The sequence below is a fragment of the Arachis hypogaea genome, chromosome 19 (assembly GCF_003086295.3).
Source record: "Arachis hypogaea cultivar Tifrunner chromosome 19, arahy.Tifrunner.gnm2.J5K5, whole genome shotgun sequence".
NCBI classification, from domain to species: domain Eukaryota; kingdom Viridiplantae; phylum Streptophyta; class Magnoliopsida; order Fabales; family Fabaceae; genus Arachis; species Arachis hypogaea.
In genome coordinates, this window is record NC_092054.1 from 118,942,495 (window position 1) to 118,951,486 (window position 8,992).

An 8,992-nucleotide genomic window follows, 5' to 3' on the forward strand; every position below is an offset into this window, starting at 1 on the left:
TTATCTTTTTCAAAATCTTTTTCAAAAATCACATCTTTTTCATTTTTTTTATTTATTTTCGAAAATTTTAAAAATATTTTTCAAAAATATTTTTCTTATCTTTATCTCCTAATTTTCGAAAATAACAATAACAATTAATGTTTTGATTCAAAAATTTCAAGTTTGTTACTTACTTGTTAAGAAAGATTCAAACTTTAAGTTCTAGAATCATATCTTATGATTTCTTGTGAATCAAGTCATTAATTGTGATTTTAAAAATCAAATCTTTTTTAAAACTAATTTCAATCATATCTTTTCAAAAATATCTTCTTATCTTATCTTTTTCAAAAATTTGATTTCAAAATACCTTTTCTAACTTCCTAACTTCTTATCTTTTCAAAATTTGTTTCAACTAACTAACTAACTTTTTGTTTGTTTCTTATCTTTTTCAAAACTACCTAACTAACTCTCTCTCTCTAATTTTCAAAAATATCTTCCCTCTTTTTCAAAAATTCTTTTTAATTAACTAATTATTTTAATTTTTTATTTTAATTTTCGAAAATTACTAACCTTTTTCAAAAACTATTTTCGAAAATCACTAACCCTTTTTCAAAAATAATTTTCGAAAATCCTTCTCCCTCATCTCCTTCTAATTATTTATTCATCTACTAACAATAAGGAACCTCTTTACTGTGACATAGAGGATTCCTCTTATTTTCTTGTTCTCTTCTCTTTCTTATGAGCAGGAACAAGGAAAAAGGCATTCTTGTTGAAGCTGATCCAGAACCTGAAAGGACTCTGAAGAGGAAACTAAGAGAAGCTAAATTACAACAATCCAGAGACAACCTTATTGAAAATTTCGAACAAGTAAAGGAGATGGCAGCCGAACCCAACAACAATAATGCAAGGAGAATGCTTGGTGACTTTACTGCACCAAATTCCAATTTACATGGAAGAAGCATCTCCATTCCTGCCATTGGAGCAAACAACTTTGAGCTGAAACCTCAATTAGTTTCTCTGATGCAGCAGAACTGCAAGTTTCATGGACTTCCATCTGAAGATCCTTTTCAGTTCTTAACTGAATTCTTGCAGATATGTGATACTGTTAAGACTAATGGAGTAGATCCTGAAGTCTACAGGCTCATGCTTTTCCCTTTTGCTGTAAGAGACAGAGCTAGAGTGTGGTTGGACTCTCAACCCAAAGATAGCCTGAACTCTTGGGACAAGCTGGTCACGGCTTTCTTAGCCAAGTTCTTTCCTCCTCAAAAGCTGAGCAAGCTTAGAGTGGATGTTCAAACCTTCAGACAGAAAGAAGGTGAATCCCTCTATGAAGCTTGGGAAAGATACAAGCAGCTGACCAAAAAGTGTCCTTCTGACATGCTTTCAGAATGGACCATCCTGGATATATTCTAAGATGGTTTATCTAAGCTATCAAAGATGTCATTGGATACTTCTGCAGGTGGATCCATTCACCTAAAGAAAACGCCTGCAGAAGCTCAAGAACTCATTGACATGGTTGCTAATAACCAGTTTATGTACACTTCTGAGAGGAATCCTGTGAGTAATTGGACGCCTATGAAGAAAGGAGTTCTTGAAATTGATACTCTGAATGCTATATTGGCTCAGAATAAATTATTGACTCAGCAAGTCAATATGATTTCTCAGAGTCTGAATGGAATGCAAGCTGCATCCAACAGTACTCAAAAGGCATCTTCTAAAGAAGAAGCTTATGATCCTGAGAACCCTGCAATAGCAAAGGTAAATTACATGAGTGAACCATATGGAAACACCTATAATCCCTCATGGAGAAATCACCCAAATCTCTCATGGAAAGATCAACAAAAGCCTCAACAAGGCTTTAATAATGGTGGAAGAAACAGGTTCAGCAATAGCAAGCCTTTTCCATCATCCACTCAGCAACAGACAGAGAATTCTGAGCAGAATCCATCTAGCTTAGCAAATTTAGTCTCTGATCTATCTAAGGAATGAAACAAGGTCATCCATTAGAAATTTGGAGGCACAAGTGGGCCAGCTGAGTAAAAGGATCACTGAAATCCCTCCTAGTACTCTCCCAAGCAATACAGAAGAGAATCCAAAAGGAGAGTGCAAGGTCATTGAATTAATTACCATGGCCGAACCTGTAAGGGAGGTTGAGGACGTGAATCCCAGTAAGGAAGACCTCCTGGGACGTCCAGTGATCAATAAGGAGTTTCCCTCTGAGGAACCAAAGGAATCTGAGACTCATCTAGAGACCATAGAGATTCCATTAAACCTCCTTATGCCATTCATGAGCTCTGATGAGTATTCTTCTTCTGAAGAGAATGAGGATGTTACTGAAGAGCAAGTTGCCAAGTACCTTGGTGCAATCATGAAGCTGAATGCCAAATTATTTGGTAATGAGACTTGGGAAGATGAACCTCCCTTGCTCATCAATGAACTGAGTGATCTAGATCAACTGATATTGCCTTAGAAGAAACAGGATCCTGGAAAGTTCTTAATACCTTGTACCATAGGCACCATGATCTTTAAGGCTCTGTGTGACCTTGGTTCAGGAATAAACCTCATGTCCCTCTCTGTAATAGAGAAACTGGGAATCTTTGGGGTGCAAGCTGCTAAAATCTCATTAGAGATGGCAGACAATTCAAGAAAATAGGCTTATGGACAAGTAGAGGACGTGTTAGTAAAGGTTGAAGGCCTTTACATCCCTACTGATTTCATAGTCCTAGATACTGGGAAGGATGAGGATGAATCCATCATCCTAGGAAGACCTTTCTTAGCCACAGCAAGAGCTGTGATTGATGTGGATAGAGGAGAATTGATCCTTCAAATAAATGAGGACAACCTTGTGTTTACAACTCAAGGATCTCTCTCTGCATCCATGGAGAGGAAGCATAAAAAGCTTCTCTCAAAGCAGAGTCAAACGAAGCCCCCACAGTCAAACTCTAAGTTTGGTGTTGGGAGGCCACAACCAAACTCTAAGTTTGGTTTCAAACCCCCATATCCAAACTCTAAGTTTGGTGTTGGGAGGTCTCAACAAAGCTCTGCACATCTGTGAGGCTCCATGAGAGCCCACTGTCAAGCTATTGACATTAAAGAAGCGCTTGTTGGGAGGCAACCCAATGTTTATTTATCTAATTTTCATTGTTTTTCATGTTTTATTAGGTTCATGATCATGTGGAGTCACAAAATAAATATAAAAAATTGAAAACAGAATCAAAAATAGCAGAAGAAAAATCACACCCTGGAGGAAGACCTTACTGGCGTTTAAACGCCAGTAAGAAGCATGTTTTGGGCGTTCAACGCCAGAACAGAGCATGGTTCTGGCGCTGAACGCCAGAAATGGGCAACATCTGGGCGTTTGAACGCCAGAAATGCACCCTGGAGAAGAGCTGGCGCTGAACGCCTAGAACAAGCATGGTTCTGGCGTTCAACGCCAGAAATGGGCAACAAATGGGCGTTCAATGCCCAGAACAAGCACCAATCTGGCGCTGAACGCCCAGAGTTGTGTGCAAGAGCATTTTGAATGCCTAATTTGGTGCAAGGTTGTAAATCCTTGAACACCTCAGGATCTGTGGACCCCACAGGATCACCTCAGGATCTGTGGACCCCACAGGATACCCACCTACCTCCACTCACTTCTTCTCACCCCTCTTTCACACAATCCCATAAACACTCTTCCCCAAAACTCTTTACCAATCACCTCAATCTCTCTTCCCTATCACCACTTCACCACTCATATCCATCCACTCTTCCCCATAAACCTACCTCATAAACTCCACTTACCTTCAAAATTTAAAATCAATTTTCACACAACACAACCCTCTTTTCCCTTCTTGGCCGAACTTACCCCCTTCCCTTCCCTATATATAGCCCTCCATTCTTCCTCATTTTCACACAACACAACCCTCTTTTCCCTTCTTGGCCGAAACACACCTCCCCCTCCTCTCCATATTTTCTTCTTCTTCTTCTTCATCTATTTTTTCTTCTCTTGCTCGAGGGCGAGCAAAATTCTAAGTTTGGTGTGGTAAAAGCATAAGCTTTTTGTTTTTCCATTACCATTGATGGCACCTAAGACCGGAGAATCCTCTAGAAAAGGGAAAGGGAAGACAAAAGCTTCCACCTCCGAGTCATGGGAGATGGAAAGGTTCATCTCCAAAGCTCATCAAGACCACTTCTATGATGTTGTGGCCAAGAAGAAGGTGATCCCCGAGGTCCCTTTCAAACTCAAGAAAAATGAGAATCCGGAGATCCGACATGAAATCCAAAGAAGAGGTTGGGAAGTCCTAACAAACCCCATCCAACAAGTCGGCATCCTAATGGTTCAAGAGTTCTATGCCAATGCATGGATCACTAGGAACCATGATCAAAGTAAGAACCCAAATCCAAAAAATTATGTTACAATGGTTCGGGGGAAATACTTAGATTTTAGCCCGGAGAATGTGAGGTTGGCGTTTAACTTGCCTATGATGCACGGAGATGCACGCCCCTACACTAGAAGGGTCAACTTTAATTAAAGGTTGGACCAAGTCCTCATGGATATATGTGTGGAAGGAGCTCATTGGAAGATTGACACCAAAGGCAAGCCGGTTCAACTAAGAAGACTGGACCTCAAACCTGTTGCTAGAGGATGGTTGGAGTTCATCCAACGCTCCATCATCCCCACTAGCAACCGATCTGAAGTTACTGTGGATCGGGCCATTATGATTCATAGCATCATGATTGGAGAGGAAGTAGAAGTTCATGAAGTCATCTCCCTTGAACTCTACAAAATAGCCGAAAAGTCCTCCCCCATGGCAAGGCTAGCTTTTCCTCATCTTATTTGCCATCTATGTTACTCAGCTGGAGCTAAAGGAGACATTCCCATTGAGGAAGAGAAGCCCATCACTAAGAAAAGGATGGAGCAAGCAAGAGAGCCCATTCATGGATCTCAAGAGGCGTATGAAGCTCATCACCATGAGATCCCGGAGATGCCTCCAATGCATTTCCCTCCACAAAACTATTCGGAGCAAATCAACACCTCCTTAGGAGAATTAAGTTCCAACATGGGACAACTAAGGGTGGAACATCAAGAGCACTCCATCATCCTTCATGAAATTAGAGAAGATCAAAAAGCAATGAGGGAGGAGCAACAAAGACAAGGAAGAGACATAGAAGAGCTCAAGGACATCATTGGTTCCTCAAGAAGGAAACGCCACCATCACTAAGGTGGACTCATTCCTTGTTCTTACACTCTCTGTTTTTCGTTTTCTATGTTAAGTGCTTATCTATGTTTGTGTCTTATTACATGATCATTAGTAGTTAGTAACTATGTCTTAAAGTTATGAATGTCCTATGAATCCATCACCTCTCTTAAATGAAAACTGTTTTAATTCAAAAGAACAAGAAGTACATGAGTTTCGAACTTATCCTTGAACTTAGTTTAATTATATTGATGTGGTGACAATGCTTCTTGTTTTCTGAATGTATGCTTGAACAGTGCATATGTCTTTTGAAGTTGTTGTTCATGAATGTTAAATATGTTGGCTCTTGAAAGAATGATGATAAGGAGACATGTTATTTGATAATATAAAAAATCATGAAAATGATTCTTGAAGCAAGAAAAAGCAGCAAAGAACAAAGCTTGCAGAAAAAAAAATAGGCGAAAAAAAAATAGAAAAAAAAAGAGAGCAAAAGCAAGCAGAAAAAGCCAAAAGCTCTTAAAACCAAGAGGCAAGAGCAAAAAGCCAATAACCCTTAAAACCAAAAGGCAAGGGCAAATAAAAAAGATCCCAAGGCTTTGAGCATCAGTGGATAGGAGGGCCTAAAGGAATAAAATCCTGGTCTAAGCGGCTAAACCAAACTGTCCCTAACCATGTGCTTGTGGCGTGTAGGTGTCAAGTGAAAACTTGAGACTGAGCGGTTAAAGTCAAAGTCCAAATCAAAAAAAAAGTGTGCTTAAGAACCCTGGACACCTCTAATTGGGGACTTTAGCAAAGCTGAGTCACAATCTGAAAAGGTTCACCCAATTATGTGTCTGTGGCATTTATGTATCCGGTGGTAATACTGGAAAACAAAGTGCTTAGGGCCACGGCCAAGACTCATAAAATAGCTGTGTTCAAGAATCATCATACTGAACTAGGAGAATCAATAACACTATCTGAACTCTGAGTTCCTATAGATGCCAATCATTCTGAACCTCAATGGATAAAGTGAGATGCCAAAACTATTCAAGAGGCAAAAAGCTACAAGTCCCGCTCATCTGATTGGAGCTATGTTTCATTGATAGTTTGGAATTTATAGTATATTCTTTTCTTTTTATCCTATTTGATTTTCAGTTGCTTGGGGACAAGCAACAATTTAAGTTTGGTGTTGTGATGAGCGGATAATTTATACGCTTTTTGACATTGTTTTTAGTATGTTTTTAGTAGAATCTGGTTACTTTTAGGGATGTTTTCATTAGTTTTTATGTTAAATTCACATTTCTGGACTTTACTATGAGTTTGTGTGTTTTTCTGTGATTTCAGGTATTTTCTGGCTGAAATTGAGGGACTTGAGCAAAAATCAGATTCAGAGGTGGAAGAAGGACTGCTGATGCTGTTGGATTCTGACCTCCCTGCACTCAAAATAGATTTTCTGGAGCTACAAAACTCAAAATGGCGCGCTTCCAATTGCGTTGGAAAGTAGACATCCAGGGCTTTCCATAAATATATAATAGTCCATACTTTGCTCAAGTTTAGACGACGCAAACTGGCGTACAACGCCAGCTCTCTACCCAATTCTGGCATCCATCGCCAGAAACAAGTTGCAAAGTGGAGTTCAACGCGCAAAATGGCACAAAAGCTGGCGTTCAACTCCAAGAATGACCTCTCCACGTGTAGACTTCAAGCTCAGCCCAAGCACACACCAAGTGGGCCCCGGAAGTGGATTTATGCATCAATTACTTACTTCTGTAAACCCTAGTAGCTAGTTTATTATAAATAGGACTTTTTATTAACATCTTTGAACATCTTTGAATATCTTTGAACATCTTTTGATCATCTTTGGATCATCTTTGGACGCCTAGTTCTTAGATCAGAGAGGCTGGCCATTCGGCCATCCCTGCACCTTTCACTTATGTATTTTCAAACGGTAGAGTTTCTACACTCCATAGATTAAGGTGTGGAGCTCTGCTGTTCCTCAAAGATTAATGCAAAGTACTACTGTTTCTCTATTCAGTTCATCTTATTTCGCTTCTAAGATATTCATTTGCACTTCAACCTGAATGTGATGAACGTGACAATCATCATCATTCCCTATGAACGCGTGCCTGACAACCACTTCCGTTCTACCTTAGATTGAATGAGTATCTCTTAGATCTCTTAATCAGAATCTTCGTGGCATAAGCTACATTGATGGCGGCATTCATGAGAGTCCGGAAAGTCTAAACCTTGTCTGTGGTATTCCGAGTAGGACTCTGGGATTGAATGACTGTGACGAACTTCAAACTCGCGAGTGCTGAGCATAGTGACAGACACAAAAGGATAGTAAATCCTATTCCAGTATGATCGATAACCTCCAGATGATTAGCCATGCAGTGACAGCGCATCGGACCATTTTCACATAGAGGAATAGGACGCAGCCATCGACAAGGGTGATGCCTCCAGACGATTAGCCGTGCTGTGACAGAGCATTTGGACCATTTTCCAGAGAGGATTAAAAGTAGCCATTGACAACGGTGATGTCCTTACAAAAAGCCAGCCATGGAAAGGAGTAAGATTGATTGGATGAAGACAGCAGGAAAGCAGAGGTTCAGAGGAACGAATGCATCTCTATACGCTTATCTGAAATTCTAACCAATGAATTACATAAGTATTTCTATCCTTCTTTTATTATTTAATTTTTGAAAACTCCATAATTATTTTATATCCGCCTGACTGAGATTTACAAGGTGACCATAGGTTGCTTCATACCAACAATCTCCGTGGGATCGACCCTTACTCACGTAAGGTTTATTACTTGGACGACCCAGTGCACTTGCTGGTTAGTTGTATCGAAGTTGTGACAAATTATGAATTGAGATTAGAGCACCAAGTTTTTGGAGCCATTACTAGAGATCACAATTTCGTGCACCACGCGTCGATGGTTTTCTTCGTGTGTCACGCGTATGCGTCAGGTACGCGCACGCTTCGTTGAGCAAGTTCGCTTTTCACGCGTACGCGTCAGGTACGCGCACGCGTCGTCATGGGAATCTTCAAATCGCGCGTACGCGTCAGTCACGCGCACGCGTCGCTCCTTGTGCTGCAGAAACTCCATCAAATCCAGTCAAATGCTAACTAAAATAAATAGAATTGCACAAGACTCAAAGTAGCATCCATAGTGGCTAAAATATAATTAATTCTTAATTAAACTCAACAAATTAAATGCAAATTCACTAGAAAAAGATAGGAAAGATGCTCACGCATCAAGAAGCTCCCCCCTCTCTCTAGAATTAGGGTTTTCTTAGTTAATTTTCCTTTAATTTCAGGTTTTAGTTCTTGTTCTCACGTAGTTTCATTTATGTTTCTATGCTTTATTGTCTTAGTTCTCTTAGTTCTTCTTCTGAATTTCCCATTTTTTGTCATTTTTATGTTTATGGATACTCTTGTTAATTTTAATTTCAATTAATGCAAATTTATGTTTCCATGTTGATTGTTGCTTCCTTTAGTTGTTATTATTATTTTCTTGCTTTTGGTAGTTAGATTTTATTTTTAATGCTATTTAATATTATTTTATTTTTGTGCACACAAAGTGTTTGATAAAATGCTTGGCTTAGTACTTACCTAGTTTTTCCTCACTCTTGGCTTGGAATTGAGGACTTTTGGTGACCCTTGAGTCATTGATGCCCAATCTTGATTGATATATTAGAGTAGTTAGTTGATTTGGTTTCCTCTAACACTAAGGCTCCCATTAATAGAGTTGACTAGGACTTGAGGATTGAAATCAATTATGCCTATTTGACTTATCCTCGATGTAGGGTTGACTAAGTAGGATTAACTCTTCATAATCATCATGTGTT

General features: G+C 39.4%; 1 non-coding gene across 1 annotated transcript; it reads right to left on the minus strand.

Annotated features, from left to right (window-relative positions):
• Window positions 1-1,254: 1,254 nt before the first annotated feature.
• Window positions 1,255-1,362, minus strand: LOC112781467 (small nucleolar RNA R71). The gene has a single exon (XR_003192243.1). It is a non-coding gene; the product is annotated as a small nucleolar RNA R71 (small nucleolar RNA).
• Window positions 1,363-8,992: the final 7,630 nt, after the last annotated feature.